The following is a 25,971-nucleotide window of genomic DNA, read 5'->3' as shown; positions in this document are numbered from 1 at the left end:
AGACCATACAAAATTCGTTTTAGTTTGTAAACATGATTAGGGTACTTGTGATTTTCAAAACCGGGAGGTTGAGCCACATACACTTCCTCATTAATGTAGCCATTAAGGAACGCACTTTTCACGTCCATTATAAATAACTTGATATCTTTGAAGGAAGCATTAGATCTCAATGATATAACATACACGTGAAGATATTTAGATAAGGTCACTAAAATCATTTTAAATGAAACACGCAATGGTTATCACTTTTAACGTATATCATGCATAAAGTAAATCATATACCTTTGAAAAATAAACAAGTAAGAAAGAACTTTCATACAAAGTGAAAGTTGAAAAGATATTACCTCACAATAAGAATGACAGAGGATGCATATTCATTCCATAAGGAACTTCTCGAACGAAAGTTGGAATAAATGCAAAATGTGCCACAAAACCTTTAGACAAGAACAATCTTATCACGTTTCTCTTTGACAAAGTACCTGATAATGTGATTAATGTATCCAAGAAGATTATTTATTTGATGATCATCTTTTATGGTTGGACTTTCATTCTTGTCATTTTCATGATAGTCATCTTACTCCATCGCTTTGGGTAGATCAATCTCATATTCGATGTCCTTGAGTATGTCTTTTGAAGATATACCTACATCATGAAACAAAATACCTTTTCTGACATTTTTAGGATATGAAACATCAATAATAATCAACACACTTTTACCAATTAAAATAACACTAGATGTTGACCTCCTTGGTAACACAACCCTTCTTCCTTACCATAAAGTCAAAGAAATAAAGAGATGTCACTTGTATCATATCTTGAGCCTCCACAAACGAGATCCCATACTCTCTTCATAAATCCAAGACATTTATCCTGTAAAATCAACAAAAGTGCTAGGTACCCAATCTTATGTCTTCATCATCGGATTTCTCGTCATCAAATTTTTTCACATTCACTTTTCTCAATAGTTTGAGGATCTTAATATTTAAGTCTCAAGAGCAATAGACTTCATTTCTACCTCTTTGTCTTTACCTTTCTCCTTCTTCATCTTCTGCTCGAGATTTTTCTCATATTTTTTTCAAGCAAGTGAGTTCTTGCTTATGTTCTTCTAGTTTGAAAATTAAAGTAGTGAGATCAAGTGTTTTAAGATGATTAGCCTCTTTGATTGTGGTGAGCGTAGGTTTCCATTCCCTATTAAGATACCTCAAAACTTTATTAGTAGCAATATCATTGAAAATAGGCTTACCTAGTGCATTCAACCGGTTTATAAGACGTGTGAACCTCTTTTTCACGTCGGCAATGGTTTCACCATGCCTCATACGAAAGATTTCAAATTCTTGACTCAAGGTATTTATCCTAGCTTATTTGATATCATTAGTTCCCTCATGGGAAACTTCTAATGTTTACCACATAACCTAGGCAGTTTCACAATGGGAAACACGATAATACTCATCAACACCTAATGCGGATACGAGAATATTTGTGCCTTCCAATCATGTGACCATAATTTCTTATCATTATCATTCCATTGATTTTCCAACTTTGGTATGACGAAACCTTCACCATTGTTCATTGTAATTTGATTTGGACCATTGATGATGACGTCCCATACACCCTTATCAACTGAGTTGATATGAATATGCATAAGCTTTCCAATAGCCATAATTTTCACCAGTGAAAATGTGTGCTCTATTGTACATCCCTTTAGGTTCAGTAGCCATTTTCTAATTAGCAAATATTTAAATACGGAATTAACCGGAGCTCGTGATACCACTTGTTAGACGATAAGCTTAGATCTAGAGGAAGGGGTGAATAAATCACTAGTTAAAAACTTTGACAAAAAATAGTTTTGAAATATTTATGGTGCACATAATTAAGGGAAAGTATCCCAAATCAAATCTTCTAACCGAACCCGCTATATAAAAACTCAGATATGTGTAATTGTAATCACGGTATGATAATGAATCATAAATTGACCAAACACAATTAATAATAACTATTTGAATTTAAAGCAACAAGGATAGTCTACTTCCAATGATAATTCTCACAAAAAATCTATTGAGACAAATCATCGAACACCTAGTGTGAAATCGATATTGTTTGGAATTTTATATGGTTTTATTGATCTTAAATTCCAATCAAAATCTAAAGGATTGTGACCAACTCAACAACACCACTTTCAAAATGTAATCAAAAATATTATCCAAACAATTGATCGCATGATATATATATATATATATATATATATATATATATATATATATATATATATATATATATATATATATATATATATATATATATATATATATATATATATATATATATATATATATATATATATATATATATATATATATAGAGAGAGAGAGAGAGAGAGAGAGAGAGAGAGAGAGAGTACATAAGGCTTTATTTAGGTAGTTCCCATTGACCTCGTTATGGGTAGGCATGTCCTCAATTCGAACTCGAATTGAGATAATGAAATTAATCTTACTTCACAAAATGCATATACAATACAAGTGTAGTAATCTAACCCTATAAACCCTAAGTTTGATGTTGATTCTAACACTTTCTCCTCCCTTGATCAAACTTGATCAAGTAACCCAACAATTCTAATTTGATTCATCGTCTTACGTTACTCGTTTGCAAGAAACTCCTTGTTCTTCAAGGCTTTCACTCAATCGAATCTAAATTGCATAATTGTTGTAACCCAAGATTTACCAATACGATCCACCAACCCACGCCACTCCTTTGCAAGAAACTATTGTTCTTCAAAGCTTTTACTCAATCAGATCCAAATTGAGTAATCTTGTCCAAAACCTTCAAATCCCTAATCTATCTTGAAGGAAAACCCCAACTCGGTTTTCTTATTTGAAACCCTCAAAGATCTCAACCCAATTTACAATTCACCAATCCTAAATTGGATGTTATCAACCCTAATTCTAGATGACACCCAACCAAAAAATGATTATGTGTAGTTTGTTTGTGTGTATACATAGAATGAAGGTTGAAGATGATGATATTCTTTGAAATCATGGTTTTGTATAGGTTTTACTCTCTAGAAAACTTACTAGGAATGATGAATGTATGAAGTATTTACATGCATGCATGTTTGAAGGAAAAAGGAATGCAAAAGATTTGAAAAATATGTGTTTTTTTTTGGAAAAATGTGTTACGTGAGCCGGCCTGTGAAAGCTATGAGTCGACCTGTTCGACGCATGTGTCAGCCTATATAGGTCATGTGTATACCTGTAGAGGAGGCTTATCTAACAAAATCTATAGGATTTAAAAATGCAGTACATGAGTCAACCTGAAAAATAGACGTGTCGACAGGCAGAAATGTTTTTCTTCTATGTGTTGACCTAAAACATGTATGTGCCGACCCGTAGGTTAATTTTCCCATAAAACTTGTTTTTTATGCATTTTTGATGTATGAGACTTTTCCTAACTTATTTCCAAATGTTTTTATGCTTCATAATGCTAAGATTTGCAACAGAGGTTTTCTGGCTTCAAAAGCTTATTTAATGCATGGAATACCTTCCCTTATTTATAGTGAAGGTGTTGGGATTGTTTGGAGGGAGAATGGAAAAGTATTACTCAGAATAGAGTGAAGGTCGAAGCATGCTCAATAATGAGACTTGGTGGACAAGGGTGATTGTGTTTTGACTTGGTTTTCCCCTCCATTCAATCTGTTTTCACCTTAGCATCAAATAGGAGGGATAAAAATGGTTCAATCAGAGATGTTATCACTTGGGACCATGTTGTATTCAAGTTGACTTGTAAACATGTCATACAATGTTAGGTAATATATCTTGGGTGAATTGGGATCAAATTAATGTGATTTTGGGAATTAGATCACCAATATGCAAAATCTGACTAAATATGGTATGATGTGTTCCTTATGATAAATCAACAAATTTGAGCTTGGGCCAAATAAAATTGGCTCGTGCATTCTGCATGAAACTTGTGCCAATTGTTCTTTGCCATGCCCTTGATCATTTGCAAAAATAACCAGGTCAAAAGAAGTTGGGGTTTGAAAATGGCATTGAGGTAAAGTAGTGGTCATGAGCATGATTCTAGGTCTGGCTCGACATCTTGACCAACATGGTCAATCCAAAAGTTGAGGTCCTTTCTCAATGATTTAGGTCTTAGACCTCGAAACAAAGTTGAAGAGGGACTCAATTATGACATTTTGCTCAAATAAGATCTTAAAAATCTTAAAAGGTGAAAACTTTATGGGGTTTGGACCAAATCATAGGTCAAACTTGCCAAAATGTGACCAGCTGTCATGCCCTAGAAATGCCATTTTGTGTTTTCTTGTTTTTTAAGGCCCCATTTTGGATGTTTGGAGCTCATATGATCATATCTTGATGGAAAATGAGGCTTGGTGCTTGGTGGGATGATTTTAGGTCAAGTCCATGGGTGAAACTAATGCATTGAAAATTGAAAGTTCAAGATCAAACCAAGGACTTGCTTCATGGATGAAATGGATGTTTACTTGATGGATTGTGGTTGAAAATTACTTGAATTGAAGGTGAATGGAGTTTTGAAAGATGGTATGATCAAGTTAGGCAAGGCATAAAAACAAAGGGATGCATAAACTAGGGTTTCTTGGACCATAATTTTCATCAAGAGCCATGACCAAACAAATTAGGGTTTGGGGGCGCCAAAGGTGTATTGAGGTGATTCATAAGGTTGTGGCATGAACAAAGTTTAGATATTAGGAGTCTTCAAAGGCATGTCCAATGTACAAAGTGAATGAGAACTTGTACAAGCCTTTGAGGATCAAGAACTAGGGTTGAGGTCCTTGGATGACCAGGTGAATCTTCACATGTTTTCAGTGATGGAGTGAGATGGCATGAGTGATCTTCCAAGGTCCAAGGATGCTTAAGAATGAGAATTAGGGTTAAGGGGGCTTATGCACACCTCAACATGATCAAAAGATCTTGATGCTTTCCAGATGAACACCATGCCTTGAGTTTGTGGATCATTATGGGTGTGGATGCACATGAGATGATGTATGAGGGATGCATGCTCATGAATTAGGGTTATGAGGATTTTATGAAGGTAGGTTAAATTTGAGGGTATGTTAGTTGCCCCTATTTAATCTTCTCGGACCTAAATGTATGGATAGAAACGACTTTCATACTTTCAAGGTAGAAGGGGATTAAATACCAAAAGATTATCCAGAAATTTGCCCTATTGGGATGAAAGTGATATGAAGTGGTTTGTTGGGGATTATATGCGGGAAAATATTTATGGGATGGAAAATGATCTTGATATAAGACCAACTATTAGGGAGATGGATATGACATTTTATGGGCTTTACTGGGGGAATATGGTTATGATGATTATGTATGATATACATGCTATATTATGCAACATAAGTATTGTAGCGGTAAATCCATGACCATTAAGCTATGGATAAACTTAACGTCAGTAAAACCAGAGTCGCCACCGCACTTTTATTGTTTCCAAGGGAAAAGAAAAAAGTATGAACAAAACCCAAAGATAATAAGTTTTCAGATCAAAACTAATAAAATGCCAGAGATTATAGGTAAAGAGGTTGGTTACACAGAGGGAAGGTGTTAGCACCCAAAGTGTCCTAGGTACTCCCAGGGAGCCCTTTTTTGTGTGCATATGTGTTTTTGTACAAAATTATGTTTGCAATAAATAGAGTGTGGGGATGAGAAAAGAATTCATAATTATATTTTTGTGTTTGACAAGACCTTCGGACTTGTGCCTACATACGAACATAAAAATGAGGGATCAAAACCTCGTAGTTCGTGGTATCAATTTCAAAGTGAGTGAATTGCTTTTAACAAAATTTTAAGTTTAAAAGAGGCACAAAAGGCCTAAAAAGATTTGGATGAGTGTTAGTTCTTTTTTTCTTTTGAAATTTTAAGTCAATATGATTAGATTTATTTACAAGTTTGTTTAAGAAAAAGAGTTTAAAAATGCAATGGCATAAGGCCAAAGTTTCTAAATTGCAATAAAGTCTATGTTTAGAAATCACAAGCAAATAAGATTTAAAAAAAAGGGGGGGAGAGATTTGAAATTTAAGAAGTGGGGAGGAGATGAAGAGACTAATCCTAAGCAAAAATTTAAAAGTTAAGAGTTGAAAAGATCTTACTAATGGGGTGCAATCCAATAGACAAGAATGTCATATAGAAACCTAATTTTCTCTTAGACTTTAGAATCAAGCAATATCAATACACAAATATAAATATAAAGAGCAAGGCATCAAATAAAGATATCCACATCCAAGATAGAAACTCCATGATCTTACCTGTATCAGATGAACTACTCCTTGACTGGCTCAGAATAATGCATTAGGCATATGTTCAAAGTAACAGCTTCATCAAGACCATGTAGTAGATGAACTCAAATGGATCTTCAATATTTGCATCAGATGAAAGTTCACTTCTCAATCACTTGGTTTCATGAAAGTTGGCATTGGCCAAGTCCTTTTGCATAGGGAGTGTTGCCCAATTCTAAGTCCAACGTCTCATATCAAATCCAACAGTCCACACAAATGTCTTTTAGGGTTTTTGTTGTTGTTATTATGTACATTAAGGTCAAAAGACCACAAAGCCAAACAAGATACACAAACAAGTATATACAATCATAATACAATTACAAAGTATGGCTCAAGTGAGCAAAGTGAAAATGGAATTGAAGTAAACAAGTTAAATGGTATGAATAATGGCAAAATGAATAAACACTTGAATTTAAAGTGCATAAAAGTAAATGACTTGAAATTAAATGTTAGTGGTTAGTTGATTAGAAGTTAGTATTTCTTTTGCTTTTGATGTTTGAGTCCTTCTTTGGAGAACACTCAACCCACTATTCACAAGCATGGATCCTTGAACCAAGACATCTTCCAAAGGAAGGAAAAAAGGTCAAGTTTCCACACAATACCATGAAAGAGGGGAGACTTACAATCTCACTTACTAGAATGCTATGCCTTTTTGTGTCAAAATTTAGCGCTATGTTAAGCAATCGTAATTGGAATTATGTAGAATTCCCGACTATTTAAGGTCGGGCAATTAAATTTTTGGTGTTAATGCATGTTAGAGACATGGTATAATGAACCATGCTCCTAAAACATACCACACACAAAAAGAAAATGGCAAAAGGGTGGACCTAATCTCATCCATACTTATGTTGATTTTGCAATCAACTAGCCTTAGGATATAGAGATATCATAGGTCAAAGAAATGGATGGGGATAGAATGGGATTGAGATGAAGAGGGAGGGGAAATGAAATCAACACAAATTGGTCAAAGGAGGACTTTTACCAAATTAAAATCATTCATTCATTTTGGGAGATGAAATGTACATTTCATCAATCCCCTAAATCCAATGATTTTAATCTAATAAAGTCAAATCAACCTTGACCAGACCCAACAACCAAAGTCAAACTCAACAATTCAATGGAAATAGCTCAACACAATTTATTTGCAATTAAACAATTAAAAATACATTAAATTAAATTATGGTTGGTCAAAATCCTAAAACCTCATCAAAACACCAAATAAATGGCCATGAGATTTATCATAGGTCAAACAAGGTCAAAGGACCTTGGAGATTTTTTTATTTTATTTTTGGAAACTTAAAACTATTTTTAAACAATTAAAAATATGCACAAAAACAATTAAATCATGAAAAATATTATTAATGATCCAAACAATAGTTTTAATTTATAAAATGAAAGAGGAATTTATTTGAAATTTTTTGGTGAAAGTCCCATATTTTTTGGATCAATGAAAATAAGTTAAATAAAATAAAAATCAGAAAATGCTAAAAAACGTGGACCACTTGATTTCCCTCATTAATTGAGATGGCAGATCAAGTGGATCTCAGCGCGCGTTCCAATATGTTCCTGATCAATGTGCCACACGCGTGGTAATCAGTTTGGACGCTCAAGATTAAAACAAAATAACAGGATCATGTGGTTCTGAGGCGTGCCAACACACCAGATTGGTCCACCCTCAACCATCACCAAAGTGAAAAAGAAGGACATGAATTTGAAGTAAAAATGCTCAGGAGCTCGAATTTGGCCTCAATTTCACCTAACTCCAAGTATATTGAAAGATACAGGTGTCGCATCCGCGAAAAACAACCGGCGGACTAAAACAAAACAACACAGAGCCGCCACCGTGCGTTATTTATCCCAAAAGAGGGAAAGGAAACGCTCAGAGTAAACCTGGGAAAAAGCATGTTCTCGCGACCAAAGAGAATGGGATCGGGAGTCGGTTACGCAAGGGGAAGGTATTAGCACCCCTCACGTCCGTCGTACTCGACGGGATCCACGCTCAAAGATAGAAAAAGGTTGCTAAAACAAACATCACACACACACACTGAAGACAACACAGGTGGGAAAAAGGGAAGAGGGCTCGCTAGGATATCGCGTCCTATGCCTACGTATCTCGTCTGGAACGAGAATCAAAGCTGCCGTAGTTTGGCTCACGCACGCCAAACAGGACACACAGAAACACAGGCAAACTTGGAACCCGAACGCCAATCGCTGGACTTACATCGGCTTCCGAACCAAACAAACCCACACTGGAAACCAGATGCCACTTGATGGACTTATACCGGACTCCAAGCACACAACAAGAGGATACAGAATGCCAATGGCTGGGCTTACATCCATCTCCTACACACACAAGAACAAACAAGCAACAAGCTACTAGGGAGTCGAGAACTCGAGCATAGCAACTGTCAAGCAAACACACACAAAAAGAAAAAGGGTGCCCGGAGAGACCTCGCACGGTCTCCTGCCTACGTACCTCATCTGGTATGAGGATCAGGGCGACGTAGTTCCCCTGAACAGGAAAGAAATTCTAACCAGATACAAAGGGAGACACACTACTAGGGAGCTAGACTCGAGCCTAGATGTTATCATGCATAATCATCCCTAAGTTAAGGTTCGCTATCTACTTGCACAACAACAAGCTAATCCTAACCAGGAAAAAGCAAAGCATGCAAGCATAAACAAAACAAATCAAACATTCACAGTTAGCACACACTATATACAGACAGATGTGGCTCAATCAAGGGTTAGACTGCCAATGCAAGTCAACTGTATCAGGGTGGTGTTAGCTCTTAACCCTGACATTGAGAGTCAGGGTGAAGCTGATGAAAGGTGAGTGAAGATGAGACTTCACAGCTCTTATCCCTGGCCAGGGAGAGCTTCAGACAAAGGAGCGTGGGTTCAGGAAGTGGGAACCCTTATACACTCATGACTCTGACTCGACTGTACAAATGTACAAGATCTTGGGTTAATGTCTCAATGCATCAACACAGTGGTGTGAGCAGAGGGACGACTCAACAAGAATAGCAGGGGATGGATTGCACATCCCTTGGGTTCTGCCAATTGCCTTAGTCAAGGTCTTTTCCTGCTTAGGGACAAAGTTAAACAATCACAAACATCGCCTCTTAAGGAGGACTTCAGACAGTTGCCTGGCTAAATAACAAGCCAGGTCTTCCAGACTACATGGAGACAAGAGAGTCTACCTCAATTGGTTTATACAACCAAGCAGCAGCACAAAGCAAGTTCAAAGATGAACTGTTAGCGACTATGGTACCTGAAATCAATCTAATTCAGTCAGTATACCAATCACAGAGTCAAAACAGACAAGATAAGAATCAACAGACAATGTAATCAATCACATGTGCAAAGCACAAGTCCAAAGCAAGTGAGCTAGGCATCCTACAAAACAAACAAGTTAGTTCACAACAAGCAACCAAACTCAATCAACTTGCATTAATCTCCTTAAAGCATTTGCTTCTTAACCTGAAAAGCACATTCAAACGTGAGAAACAAGACCCCTAGGACAAGCCTAGGGTCCAAAGGAGATGAAAAATTCAAAACAGCAAGTAAAAATTGATCAAGACCAAGATTTATCAAGCAAGAAGAGAATCCAATTGGTCTCACACCAAAACTATGCACCAAATCCATTTCATATACAAAACATGCCAAACTATGCACTTTGGAAACACATTGGAGCAAACAGAATGATCACAATCAAATCAATATCAAAACAGCTCAATAAATTCCACAAAAATTCAAGCCTAAACAGAATACAACCAATAAGCATCATATCAAATTTCATGCTATTTGGACAAGTGGAAGTAGCAAAATTAAATTCATAAAGTCCAGACAAGTTCATACAAGCTCATGTAGAGCATCAAAACAAACATCAACTTTAGGCAAGTGCAAAACAGAAATGGCATAATATAAATGAACCACACCAAAGCCAAAATGAAATTAAACATGTTAAGAATCAATCCACCAAATTTCAGCTTCATGTGATAAGGTATGAGAATTTTACAAGTCATGTAAGTTGATCACTCAAGAAAAACCTAAAAATGACTAAACAGCAAACAAAAATCCCAATCAAATGGAAAATAGATCAACAAATCCTACAAAAAATCATGGTTAAACCTAACAAACAGATGGAATCACATGCAAAAATCCAGGGCAAAAGACATTCAATAAGCATGGAAACAAAATTCATGAACATGGCATAACATAGTGTGACACACATTGTCACACTCAACTTGATCACATCATATCTCTCTAACCAGAAACTCAAAATTAGCAAACTATACATCAAAGTCACCAGGAAAGAGTCAAGAACATGCATGTGAAATTTCAACAATTTTGGAACAAGCATCATCATTTTATGAATGAAATGGAAAAACATACATCAAAAGCATACATGTCCAAAGTCTCTAGGCAAAATAAAAAATCAGCCAGGCACAACATTGATTATCATACCTAAAAAAAACTAGAGAAAATTTGGAGATCAATGCAAAAATTCCCACTCAAATTGGACTAAAAATGAATTAATTATGATTTTTTTGAAGTTTAATCAAGAAATGAAATAATTATTTAAGATTTTAAATTAATTAATTGGCGCGAGTGGCAAACTGGTAATTATCCACAGCCAGGGGCGAAACGCGCCCGTTTCATTAAAAGTAGTGGCATCACGTGATTGGCTGGCCAGGGCGGGAAACAACAAATTTAAACGAAAGCCAGGCCATGAAGATCTAACGCGAAAACTGGACGAAATTTTGAACACCTTCAACGTGTTCTTCATGTTCATCAACATTCATCCATTCCAGAAATTCAACATGAGCAAATCTCAACCAAATCCAACAATCTTTATATCAATGGAATCATCTTACAAAGCACAACACGAATATGAACTTAATTTCTCCTAATTCAAACTAACAAATTCGAATCGATCAAAAGAACATTTACATGTCAAACTTAAATTCCAGATTTCTCACTCGATTCTCAACTAAAATGCACGATTTGAATTGCAGTGTGTTCTACATCACAAGATCTACCTAAACCACATCAAGATTCTAGAAATTAAAGACTTTGAAATCTGACCTTGTGGAAGTGCAGTCGCTCGATTTGATGGATTCAAGGCGCCAATTGATGAAACAGATGCAGCTTGTTGATGTAGAAGATGAATGGAAAAGGTTCTTCAGCTCAGCAAAGCTCCAACTCGAAGGAAATTCAAAACTCCATGGATGAGCAAGGTTATGACAGCTGCGATCCTTGAAGTTTCTTCCACCAATTGCCTTCAACAGTTGCTTGATTAGACCTACAGATGATGAACACTACAAGAACCAGCACGAAGAGTGATGAATTTTGGTGAAAAAGTGGAAAAAGTGTGAAGAGCAATTGAGAGAATTTTGGAGGGAAAGTTTGTTAGATCTGAAATTATGAAATGTCATTATGCACTTTCTGTTATGATTAATGTTTTATACCACATGCTAATCCAAGAGTTAATCACAATTAGCAAAATTGGAGTGAATTAGCACAAATGCAAATTATGTGTAATGGCCAAAATATCCTTTTCATTATCAATCAATGTAACAGTACCAAACCAGTTCAAGCAAGTCACATTGGATGTTTATGATGTGTTGGAATAGGCTTTGTATGCAAATACCATGTATTTTGGAAATTCATCATTTTTCCCACCAATTTTCAAAGTGAACACTTGAAAAATGACATTTTGCTATGATGATTTTCAATGAAAGGTGATGATGCATCATGAAAGTACATGTAAAATGTGGTTTGCTCAAAGAAAGATCACCCAATTTGGCCTTTCCATTCAAAAGTTATGCCACTTTGAATTTCAACTTTTTTGGAAAATGATTTGATCACAACTTGCCAACCACACATGAGAAATTCATGTTCTTGGACTTTTTGGAAAGGTGAGAGCAAGATCTACAACTTTCATGTTGGACAAAATTTCATTTGAAGCATTTTTGGACACGTAATTTTGAGGTGAAAAACTTTCCATTTTTGGCAGTTTCCAATTACAGGTCACCTGCTATTTTTGGAAACTTTTCATCTGACTTTATTTTCTTCATTCTTGATGTATGAAATGTCAAATGAAGCTTGTTTGGACATGAATGAAGTGTCTCTAACCCTCTCCCACCTCCAAATCCATCAATTCAGGCACAGTTGACCACAGTTGACTTTTCTGACTGATAGATGAATTGGCTGTGCATTGATCAAATTGAGCCTCAAACTCCTGATGAAATGGCTCAATGATGAAACCCTAGCTTCCATAAGCTCAAAATAATCATATGATGATCCCCACATCCATTGAAAACCCCATCTCCTTGCAAAACCCTGATTGGCCCAATGTAGATGATTAGGGTTGACCAGTGGTCAAAACCCTAATCTCAAGGTATCTGATGAAGCACTTGGTGATGATGAAACCATGATGATGATGATGTATCATTTCAACCAAGATGAAGCTCAACCCCCTTGAAAATCAAAAACCCTAATTTGAATCACACACCCTCAGATGATTAGTGATCAATTCAATGAAACCTTCAGCTTGCATCTTAACCTCTTCATCTTCTGATCAAGACCTAGGAGGATGACTTGCTCAATGTAGCCACATGATATGCAACATGCTAATGACTAATGACCTAAGAAATGCAATGCAATATGTTAAGCTAGTCCCAAGAGAGGAGGGCAAATTTTGAGGTGTTACAGCTGCCCCTATTCAATCCACTGTGAACCTGTCGATATGAACAGCCTCGGCTTTCAGATGATCAGGATGAAGAGTGATTGAATACCAAGAACAGACGAACAATTTGCACTCTGATGGGAAATAATTAACAATGCCTGTCAGAATCGGCAAAGAAACAATTTTGAAAGAAACACCCGTCTGGTACGGAGAAAATCGGCCGGAATGCCGAAACAGAAATGTCGACTTGGATACCAAAATAAATGGTAACACGGGGATAACTATGGCCTGAACACCTGGGGGAATTAGCCTGAACGCCACTTTGGTCTGAACACCTCTTCGGTCTGGATACCACTTCGGTCTGGATACCACTTCGGTCTGGTCACCACTTCGGTCTGGATACCGCAAAACTGGCCGGATTGCCGCAAGCTGCATCGAGTTAATCGTCGTGAGCTTCTTCGATCTGGAAATCGGAACTGGCCGGAATGCCACAAGTTCTTCGTCCTGATTGTTGAGAACTTCTTCGATCTGGAAATCGGAAACTGGCCGGAGTGCCACAAGTTCTTCGTCCTGATTGTTGAGAACTTCTTCGATCTGGGAATCGGAAACTGGCCGGAGTGCCACAAGTTCTTCGTCCTGATTGTTGAGAACTTCTTCGATCTGGGAATCGGAAACTGGCCGGAGTGCCACAAGTTCTTCGTCCTGATTGTTGAGAACTTCTTCGATCTGGGAATCGGAAACTGGCCGGAGTGCCACAAGTTCTTCGTCCTGATTGTTGAGAACTTCTTCGATCTGGGAATCGGAAACTGGCCGGAGTGCCACAAGTTCTTCGTCCTGATTGTTGAGAACTTCTTCGATCTGGGAATCGGAAACTGGCCGGAGTGCCACAAGTTCTTCGTCCTGATTGTTGAGAACTTCTTCGATCTGGGAATCGGAAACTGGCCGGAGTGCCACAAGTTCTTCGTCCTGATTGTTGAGAACTTCTTCGATCTGGGAATTGGAAACTGGCCGGAGTGCCACATCGGTCTGGATACCTCTCTTGGTCTGGACACCGGAAAACTTCCCTGCCTGTCAGCATCGGCGAAAAGGAATAGTGATACATGAGACGGCACGCGTGCCACAACGACCCATGCTGAGGATAACAAGCCCTGAGCTGACTGCTCTCTATTCAACCCTGGCAGACAAACACTTCGCTTTTAGCTGGGGATTATCTCTTTCTTGTTTTTCTTTTTGGACCCCGAAAACTTCTTGATTAACATTCCCATCTCTGCTCGACAGAAACCCTTCCTCCAGTATCACACTACTGGGGAATACCTTTGATTCAAATTCATGATGCTAGACTCCTCGGAGTAACACCTCCCTCTTCGGGCACAACCACCTCTCAAACGATAACCACGGCTTGAGACTAGCTTTATACTTGCAATAATGATGCATGATCGATTTTTCTGCGTAATGCTCCATAATTATGGAAATGCTACGCGATTTACTTTTTTTTTATGCAATATGCTATGCTTATCTACATGATGAATGCATAAAAAGGGCATCCCCCTCGAGGGACTCTTCTGGGGAGCTCGAGACACTCTGCTGAGGATCTCGCCAACACTCCGATCTCCACCCTGCTGGGGAATAGCGCTACTGCTAGGAAAAGGCAACCCTTGCTGGGGAAAACCTCCTTTGCCCTCGATCCGCTTGGGGATATCGCTGGGGAAGGAACCACCAACGCACTCTGTGGGGGAAACACCAGTCTTACACTTACTGGGGATATAAATCCCGACTCTGTTTGGGGAACCACCACTCACAGATACCTCCGCTGGGAAATAGCAACCTTCAGACCTGGCGACTGGGGAAGTATCGATCTAAAACCTGCTGGGGATAACCATCCTGACCCTGCTAGGGAATCCACAGACCTTGAATCTGCTGGGAAATTAGTCGTTCCGACTCTGCTTGGGGAGACGAGGAAACTCTGATACCGAACACCCGTCGACTTGTCGACCCATTAGTATTCATCATCCAAATCCATGTCAGCTTTCCAATTTTGAGAACTCCCAGGCTCGTCTGGACCTTTTCTACTCCATCATCTTGTATTCCCAACCACTCCGCGCTCGACGGAGAACGACCTCCTGGGATTATACAGACTTTTCAATCTTCAGACTTTGAAGAGTCTTCTTGATTAATTCTCACGGATCGTCGTACGCCCTCGCCATCCTTTCACCGTACTTCAATTCATTCATCCCTGATCGGACTCCATGGGGATTTGCTTTGTCAACAGCTTCCACATCACGACCTGCAAGTGAGTGAAAAGATCTAACAATACCTGCAAAACAGATCGTTAGATAAAATCGTGCCCCAGGCGTGTCAAGATTTCAACACTTGGGTCACCCAACCTTCCGAATAAGATTTCAAGTTTCAATCTTATAAGCATGCACTGGAAGGGACATGTATGTCTTAAAATGCAAGATTCTTCATCAAAATAATCGGATGTTTTTGCAATCAAAGCGGTAATGAAAAACAAAAACAAAATTATTTGACTGAATGTGCATTTTATTGATTGAAAAGTGTGGCTCAAATTGAGCAATACAAAGGAAGCAATTCCTAAAAAGAGGTAATTGCGCACAAAAGGAAAAATCTATCCTAATGGCAATGTGAAACCCGTAATCTCATCGAGTTCCAACTCGGTTACACCCCATATGTCCTCAGACTCTCCGTGCTTTCTGCCTTCTGAACAAGACGATTCTGATTGATCCCCACCGGGGATTATCCATGATGCTTTAACCAAAGCGCAAACGATCATGCCGGACGCAGTTATTCGTTTCAATCCCTCTTTTTCCTGGACCGCCCTTCCGGGTTTTCAGTCCACCGGGATACCCTTTTTTGCCCAAGTCGCCCTTTCAGGTTTTCGACTTGTCGGGTATACAATTTTTCCATTTATCCCTAATTTTTGCCCGAACCCTTTCTTTCTGTTTTTTGGTTCGCCGGGATGCCCATTTTTGCCTGGACTATTTTATTCTTTTCGTCCAGCGGGTCTCTTATACGAAGTATTTTTTAACTGCGTCCGCATTCACAGGGGATGGAAAATCCTCGCCATCCATGGTCGTTAACAACAAGGCTCCGCCAAAGAAAACCTTCTTGACCACGAATGGACCTTCATAATTAGGTGTCCACTTGCCCCTTCGATCGTTTTGAGGAGGAAGGATCCTTTTCAGCACCATATCACCTACGTGATATACCCGAGGTCGCACCTTTCGGTCAAAAGCACGCTTCATCTGCTGCTGGTACAACTGCCCATGACAGATGGCTGCCAGCCTCTTTTCCTCAATCAGGCTCAGCTCTTCGTACCGAGTTCTTTACCCATTCAGCCTCTTGCAATTTCACGTCCATCAGGACTCTCAAAGAGGGAATCTGAACCTCAACCGGTAGCACCGCTTCCATTCCATATACCAAAGAGAAAGGAGTTGCCCCAGTAGATGTACGTACCGACGTTCGATACACAGTATACCAGCTTCCTACTCAATCACACCGTCGGTGCATTCAAACGTTATCCGGGCAACAAAAGCTTATTCACCTAAACCTCCCCATCAGACATCAGAATCCGTTCGGATTCAGGGTCAGGCCCCTCCTCCGGGCTCGGTTACTCTCAATCTTTCGATTGGAGCTCCTCGAGACATCCTCATCAGGGAATTCAAACTTCATCGGTTGATAATCCTCAATGGGTTGCTGGGCGAGGTAATCCGACAATACACTCCCCTTGATTGCTTTCTGAGAGGTATATCGAATATCGTATCCAATCAAAATCATTTGCCCTCTTGCAACCCGTCCGGTCACTGCTGGCTTCTCAGATATATACTTAATCAGATCCATCTTGAAATCCACAAAGTGGTATGAACCAGCATACACTGTCTCAGTCGGCGAGCAGCCTATGCCAAAGTACATCAAGTTTTTTCGAACAGTGAATGTACTGTTTCACAGTCGGTAAACTTTTTGCTAAGGTAAATTGCATGCTCTTTTCGACAAGACTCGTCATGCAGACCCAGTACACACCCCATAGACCCCTCGAAGGCCGTCAAGTACCGAATTAACAATTGCTCCTCCCACAGGAGGCATCAGAATCAGAGGCTCCTGCAGCTTATTCTTTTATTATTCAATGCCCCTTGGCAATCATTATTTCACCTGACCGTTTGATCTCTTTTTTTTTCAACAACTTGACTATGGGTTCACCCGTGGCTGTTAGATGAGATGTGAACCATGAAATGTAGTTCAATCTACCTAGGAAACCACAAACCTACTTCTCTGTTCTCGATTCAGGCATTTCTTATTTTGTGTTTATTTTTTTTTATTTTTTTTTTAGCAGGATCACCCTCGATTCCCCTGTTACAATGAACCCCAGCAGCTTACCGGCCCGCACTCTGATAGTGCACTTAATTGAATTCAACCTCAGTTTGAATTGTCTCAACTGGTCTACTCAGCTTGGCCAGATCTGCCAGATGCCCCTCCTCTGTTTGGGACTTTGCTATCATGTCATCAACATAGCATTCAATTTCATGATGAATCATATCATGAAACAAAGTCACCATGGCTTTCTGATAAGTAGCACCGGCGTTCTGCTTCTCTAGAGAACAGTCTTCTTTCCATGATAGCTTGTGCACAACGACATCGGTATCCGACCCTGACATATCCTGACACGACCAGGCGAAGGTATCCACCTGCTCTTTCAACAAGGCTACCATTCTGCTCTCGACTTGCCTCTGAAGCGGCCCCAATTTTCATTTCCTTTCTGACCTCGACAGCATACCGGTTAACAAGTTCAACTAGCTCTTCGTGCAGCTGAATCACCTTCTCCTCTTATTTCAACAACCTGGCTAATTCCAGCAGATCACAATCTTCTTCGCCTTCTTCTTCGGCATGATAGATCGGATTGTCGAAGTCATATGAGGTGTAACCAAATTGTTGTCAATGAGATCAGGAGGACTATTGTTTCGAAGTCGGAACAAGACAAAACACAAGGAAAGAAAATGAAAACAAACATTGCCATTTTTATTTGTTTTTAAACTGTAAAAATAAATGAAAAACAGGGAGCACCGCTTTTAATGTGAAAAACATCCGTTTATTTATGATGCAAAATGTTGTAAAATGAAACACATGAGGTGGCCCTTACAATGAACCATTACGTGTCGGGCAACACGTATGGCTTTCATGCAAATAAAACTGAAAAACAGAAATTATTACTCTTCCAGTAGAGTGACAGTGATGATCTTTTTAGGCCTTCCAATTCCCTGGTACGCACGCTTTTATCCACGACTCCAGTTCACAGTCACTGTCAGTCTCTTCCCCCACCACACAGACGCGATCTGAATTTTCAGCGATCACACCCACCATCACCTGACCCTGCACCGGCACGGGATCGGCATTAACATTCAATGACAGTGTAAAATTGAGGGCCTTGGAATCCACCAGGTCTTGGACAACATGCTTAAAGGCTCTACAACCCTCAATGTTATACCCAGACGCACCAGAATGGAATTCACACTTGGCGTTCTCATCATAATTAGGTGGCCTCTGATCTGATCTCAATGGAGCTAATGTCCTCAATTGTACCATTCCGAGATCCATCAACTTCTTGAACATAAGAGCATACGTCATGGGTGGCCTATCAAATTGGCGATCAATCCCCTTTCCTCTCACTTGGCACCCAGCTCTCTATGCTCTCTGTTGAGGTGGTGGTTGCTGCTGTTGGACTGACTGATTACCAGCAGGGGTGGTTACCGCAGCAGTGTGCTGGTAGTAACGATTCCTACAGCGTCCTCTCTGGGCATGGACATTCACAGCACTCGCGCCATCCTCCTTCTTATGCTGACCATCACCAAAGGATCTCTTCGTTCCAGACGACGAAGCATTTCCTGGTATTTTCCCCTTCTTCAACCAGTCTTCAATCTTCCCCACCTTCTCGGCAATGACTTTCTGCCCCAAGGCGAACTCTTGCATGACATTGATCAGCTCTCCCATCTTCTCTTTCAGCTCGAGAAGGTCGGCGTTGGGCGGATTCATCATTCCTGTGTCAATCAAACAGGTTAGAAACTGACACCTGCAAAACAGAAGACAAGTTATTATGGTTATGCATGAATGCAATGTCTATTCACATGAGGAACACTTTGTCTCTCGATCCTGGCTTCATCGAGACATATAATAACCCGGCAGCAATATTCTGACATTCAGCATTTGATTTCATCATAAAGATCAGAGATATACGATTTCGCAAAATACCCCCAACCATGTGTGTGTGCTGTGTGAGTGCATACGGTAAAGCAAATAAAGCTTGAAGATTAATCACTGAATGAAAAATAACCATCACATAGCAAAATTGCACAAGAAGTGCCATAGTCATACATCACAACTGATACAAATCTCCAGAATCGGGAAAGAAATACAAACAAATGAATTCCGTCAACATGCCTGACGGTAATCCACACAAATGACAAAGGTCTAGCCTGACGAGGGTCCCACAGAAGGCCCTATATCATCAACCATCTTCGCGAACTCTGCGGCGAACCTGAGCTCGGTATTCTCTTGCTGTAATCTCCCCACCTCTTTCTGGTGAATCTTCATCTGCCTGAAGTAATGATCCCTCTCAGCAATGTAATGATCTCTCTCGGCGATGATCTTTGCTTTCTCCGCTTCCCATTCTGCAGCAAGGACTCTGGCTCTGTCGTCCCTCTGATCCCTTACGAGAATTTGCCTCCTCTTCTGATCTTCAATGACCTTTGCAGCTCTGACTAGCTTCTCCTTCGTGATGTCATGCTCCCTGGTGGACGATGCTAAGGCTTGGCTGACCTTCCCATAGTAGGCGGTATCCATCTCAAAGCGCTTTGCTTCTAAGGCATGTCGCTTATCTTGATCTTCCATCCTCACCCTAATCTCCTGATTAGCCGTCTGAATCCGAGCAACACTCATCTCCAATTCTGCTTTCTCTGCAAGCAACTGATCTCTGGCTCTCTTCATCTCGAGGAATTCTTCCATACTGACAGAAGAACTCGGACCCTCAATCATAGGACACCAAGGATCACCTCCCGGAAATGGTAGAAGTGTGAGCTCCATCCTCTTCCGCAACCAATCATCAAATGGAGGAAAAGACCGGCTGTTGACCTTGCCAAAAGGAACCTTTCCTTTTCTCTTAACGTTGCGCCATGACCCAGACACTTGTATCAACTTGGCCTGATTGCCCTCAGCTGGGAAATAGAAGGACTCCTGAATCTCTCGCTCAAGAGGAGGAACCTCCATGGCAAACCCCATCTGTCTCCTAAGAAGCGTCGGATTGTAATTGATGCAACCCTGAACTCCTATGAGAGGCACATTAGGAAAACTCCCACAGCTATATATGAAATCCCGTCCAGCCATACCGTTATGAGTCCAAGCGATATCAGCAGCCCGCAAACCCATCAATCTGACTGACCACTTGACCGTAGGATCAAGAGAAGCAAAAGCACCTCGGGAAGGCAAATACCCCATAAACCATCTGAATAACATCTGAGCACAACACCTGATCAAACCACCACGTCTCTTCTCGTTCCTGTTATGAACCGAGTAATAGACATCTCCGACCAGAGTAGGAATAGGGTTCCTCTGCATGAACACTCTGATAGCATTATGGTCGACAAAGCTCTTCTGATTAGGAAACAAAATGATCCCATAAATGCTCACAGCAATCACAGCACAAACCGTCTTCCAATTACCCGCAGCAGCATGTTCCTTGGCCTTAGCCTCCAAGAAACTCAAATGAAAACCCGGTAATTTTCCTTTCTCCTTCAAACCTTCCCTGGTCATCTCCGGACTCCAATAAAGAGCACGAGAAATCCCAAGGACATCAGGCTCTCCCTTAATAGCACAGAAAGGAATCTGATCTCGGATCGGAATACCCAAGATGCTGGCATAGTCCTCCATCAGAGGTCCCAACAAGTAATCCGGGAACACCAAACATCTCAGACCCGGGTCATAGAACTGGAGAAGTGTATGAATGGCGCTTCTGTCGCTATCAGTGAGCCTAAAAACCATCTTCAGAATACCACCGTATGCCTCACGGAACATCCCCACATGGTCGGGTGTAATCAAGGCTATCATATCTCTCAACACACCAATCTCTGGGTCGAAGAAACTGTAGGCAACATCATGCTTCAAACCGGTCCTCATGTCTGAGCAGAAAGTCTCTCAACCAGGATCTCGATCAAAAATGTCCCTGCATATGGATAAACATGTGTTAGATGCAGGTAAATGCAAAATGTGATGATGCTGATGAATGAATGCAATGCATAGTGCCATCCTCCAAGTCATCTGAACATCTGTTGCACTGAAGCCCGATCTCTGAACTGATCACAACCATCTGAAGGAATATGTAACCACAAATCTGACTTAAGGTTCCGAAATAAACGGAACTGAAGGTACATCATCATCATCATCACTAAACAATCTCTGAGCAGATAACCTCAATCCCTGAACCGGCCCGGGGAATCCTGAAATAAACGGATCCCCACTAATAAATACCACGGACAGCACTTCGGCGTCTCAGAAAGAAATGTCCATAAATCCGACTTATAAATAGGACTCTGATCAACGGAACCAAAAAGTCACCAACAAAGTCACCATCTGAACATGCCTCTGTAAGAATCACCCTCCCCTCACAGGTAAATTCTAATCAGGTCATCCTAAGGCGGATAATAGTCTCGACAATCGGGCAGAGATACTCAATGGGTTTGCCCTTTCGGGTGTGCCATTGTAGCTCTCCTGAGATCGTCTAAACCAAAGATCCGGGAAAGATCGGTCACCGAAGTCAATAGTCCAAAAGAGGTAACCCAACCAAAGTGGAAAACCCCACTGAGGAAGAGCACTCTCAGATGAACCTCGTCCGGCTTGTGGTATGTCACGTTGCAACAATATGCTGATAAAGCAAATGAGGAACGTGAGACCACACTAATCCTAGGTGTATACTCGGGCCTGGGTTTTAGCCCCCACTCAGAACACCCACCCCAAAACAGAGGAGCCACCTGCACAGAGGACGGCAACATGATAGTATGATGCATGCAGATAATTATGCAAATATATACACAGTCAGAATAATAAATGCAATAAATAAAGCGGCACAAGCAACCTAAACTATCCTAGAACGCTAGGAGAGACTCGCTTAGGGAAGATGGACCAGCACAGGTCAACATCTTGATGTGTCCCCAGCAGAGTCGCCAGCTGTCGCAACCGCGAAAAACAACCGGCGGACTAAAACAAAACAACACAGAGCCGCCACCGTGCGTTATTTATCCCAAAAGAGGGAAAGGAAACGCTCAGAGTAAACCTGGGAAAAAGCATGGTCTCGCGACCAAAGAGAATGGGATCGGGAGTCGGTTACGCAAGGGGAAGGTATTAGCACCCCTCACGTCCGTCGTACTCGACGGGATCCACGCTCAAAGATAGAAAAAGGTTACTAAAACAAACATCACACACACACACTGAAGACAACACAGGTGGGAAAAAGGGAAGAGGGCTCGCTAGGATATCACGTCCTATGCCTACGTATCTCGTCTGGAACGAGAATCAGAGCTGCCGTAGTTCGGCTCACGCACGCCAAACAGGACACACACAAACACAGGCAAACTTGGAACCCGAACGCCAATCGCTGGACTTACATCGGCTTCCGAACCAAACAAACCCACACTGGAAACCAGATGCCACTTGATGGACTTATACCGGACTCCAAGCATACAACAAGAGGATACGGAATGCCAATGGCTGGGCTTACATCCATCTCCTACACACACAAGAACAAACAAGCAACAAGCTACTAGGGAGTCGGGAACTCGAGCATATCAACTGTCAAGCAAACACACACAAAAAGAAAAAGGGTGCCCGGAGAGACCTCGCACGGTCTCCTGCCTACGTACCTCATCTGGTATGAGGATCAAGGCGACGTAGTTCCCCTGAACGGGAAAGAAATTCTAACCAGATACAAAGGGAGACACACTACTAGGGAGCTGGACTCGAGCCTAGATGTTATCATGCATAATCATCCCTAAGTTAAGGTTCGCTATCTACTTGCACAACAGCAAGCTAATCCTAACCAGGAAAAAGCAAAGCACGCAAGCATAAACAAAACAAATCAAACATTCACAGTTAGCACACACTATATACAGACAGATGTGGCTCAATCAAGGGTTAGACTGCCAATGCAAGTCAACTGTATCAGGGTGGTGTTAGCTCTTAACCCTGACATTGAGAGTCAGGGTGAAGCTGATGAAAGGTGAGTGAAGATGAGACTTCACAGCTCTTATCCCTGGCCAGGGAGAGCTTCAGACAAAGGAGCGTGGGTTCAGGAAGTGGGAACCCTTCTACACTCATGACTCTGACTCGACTGTACAAATGTACAAGATCTTGGGTTAATGTCTCAATGCATCAACGCAGTGGTGTGAGCAGAGGGACGACTCAACAAGAATAGCAGGGGATGGATTGCACATCCCTTGGGTTCTGCCAATTGCCTTAATCAAGGTCTTTTCCTGCTTAGGGACAAAGTTAAACAATCACAAACATCGCCTCTTAAGGAGGACTTCAGACAGTTGCCTGGCTAAATAACAAGCCAGGTCTTCCAGACTACATGGAGACAAGAGAGTCTACCTCAACTGGTTTATACAACCAAGCAGCAGCACAAAGCAAGTTCAAAGATGAACTGTTAGCGACTATGGTACCTGAAATCAATCTAATTCAGTCAGTATACCAATCACAGAGTCAAAACAGACAAGATAAGAATCAACAGACAATGTAATCAATCACATGTGCAAAGCACAAGTCCAAAGCAAGTGAGCTAGGCATCCTACAAAACAAACAAGTTAGTTCACAACAAGCAACCAAACTCAATCAACTTGCATTAATCTCCTTAAAGCATTTGCTTCTTAACCTGAAAAGCACATTCAAACATGAGAAACAAGACCCCTAGGACAAGCCTAGGGTCCAAAGGAGATGAAAAATTCAAAACAGCAACTAAAAATTGATCAAGACCAAGATTTATCAAGCAAGAAGAGAATCCAATTGGTCTCACACCAAAACTATGCACCAAATCCATTTCATATACAAAACATGCCAAACTATGCACTTTGGAAACACATTGGAGAAAACAGAATGATCACAATCAAATCAATATCAAAACAGCTCAATAAATTCCACAAAAATTCAAGCTTAAACAGAACACAGCCAATGAGCATCATATCAAATTTCATGCTATTTGGACAAGTGGAAGTAGGGAAATTAAATTCATAAAGTCCAGACAAGTTCATACAAGCTCATGTAGAGCATCAAAACAAACATCAACTTTAGGCAAGTGCAAAACATAAATGGCATAAGATAAATGAACCACACCAAAGCCAAACTGAAATTAAACATGTTAAGAATCAATCCACCAAATTTCAGCTTCATGTGATAAGGTATGAGAATTTTACAAGTCATGTAAGTTGATCACTCAAGAAAAACCTAAAAATGACTAAACAGCAAACAAAAATCCCAATCAAATGGAAAATGGATCAACAAATCCTACAAAACATCATGGTTAAACCTAACATACAGATGGAATCACATGCAAAAATCCAGGGCAAAAGACATTCAATAAGCATGGAAACAAAATTCATGAACATGGCATAACATAGTGTGACACACATTGTCACACTCAACTTGATCTCATCATATCTCTCTAACCAGAAACTCAAAATTAGCAAACTATACATCAAAGTCACCAGGAAAGAGTCAAGAACATGCATGTAAAATTTCAACAATTTTGGAACAAGTATCATCATTTTATGAAGAAATGGCAAAACATACATCAAAAGCATACATGTCCAAAGTCTCTAGGCAAAATAAAAAATCAGCCAGGCACAACATTGATTATCATACCTAAAAAAAACTAGAGAAAATTTGGAGATCAATGCAAAAATTCCCACTCAAATTGGACTAAAAATGAATTAATTATGATTTTTTTGAAGTTTAATCAAGAAATGAAATAATTATTTAAGATTTTAAATTAATTAATTGGCGCGAGTGGCAAACTGGTAATTATCCACAGCCAGGGGCGAAACGCGCCTGTTTCATTAAAAGTAGTGGCATCACGTGATTGGCTGGCCAGGGCGGGAAACAACAAATTTAAACGAAAGCCAGGCCATGAAGATCTAACGCGAAAACTGGACAAAATTTTGAACACCTTCAACGTGTTCTTCATGTTCATCAACATTCATCAATTCCAGAAATTCAACATGAGCAAATCTCAACCAAATCCAACAATCTTTATATCAATGGAATCATCTTACAAAGCACAACACGAATATGAACTTAATTTCTCCTAATTCAAACTAACAAATTCGAATCGATCAAAAGAACATTTACATGTCAAACTTAAATTCCAGATTTCTCACTCGATTCTCAACTAAAATGCACGATTTGAATTGTAGTGTGTTCTACATCACAAGATCTACCTAAACCACATCAAGATTCTAGCAATTAAAGACTTTGAAATCTGACCTTGTGGAAGTGCAGTCGCTCGATTTGATGGATTCAAGGCGCCAATTGATGAAACAGATGCAGCTTGTTGATGTAGAAGATGAATGGAAAAGGTTCTTCAGCTCAGCAAAGCTCCAACTCGAAGGAAATTCAAAACTCCATGGATGAGCAAGGTTATGACAGCTGCGATCCTTGAAGTTTCTTCCACCAATTGCCTTCAACAGTTGCTTGATTAGACCTACAGATGATGAACACTACAAGAACCAGCACGAAGAGTGATGAATTTTGGTGAAAAAGTGGAAAAAGTGTGAAGAGCAATTGAGAGAATTTTGGAGGGAAAGTTTGTTAGATCTGAAATTGTGAAATGTCATTATGCACTTTCTGTTATGATTAATGTTTTATACCACATGCTAATCCAAGAGTTAATCAAAATTAGCAAAATTGGAGTGAA

This window comes from Lathyrus oleraceus, chromosome 6 (genome assembly GCF_024323335.1).
Source record: "Lathyrus oleraceus cultivar Zhongwan6 chromosome 6, CAAS_Psat_ZW6_1.0, whole genome shotgun sequence".
NCBI lineage: Eukaryota > Viridiplantae > Streptophyta > Magnoliopsida > Fabales > Fabaceae > Lathyrus > Lathyrus oleraceus.
This window is presented reverse-complemented; position numbering follows the sequence as displayed.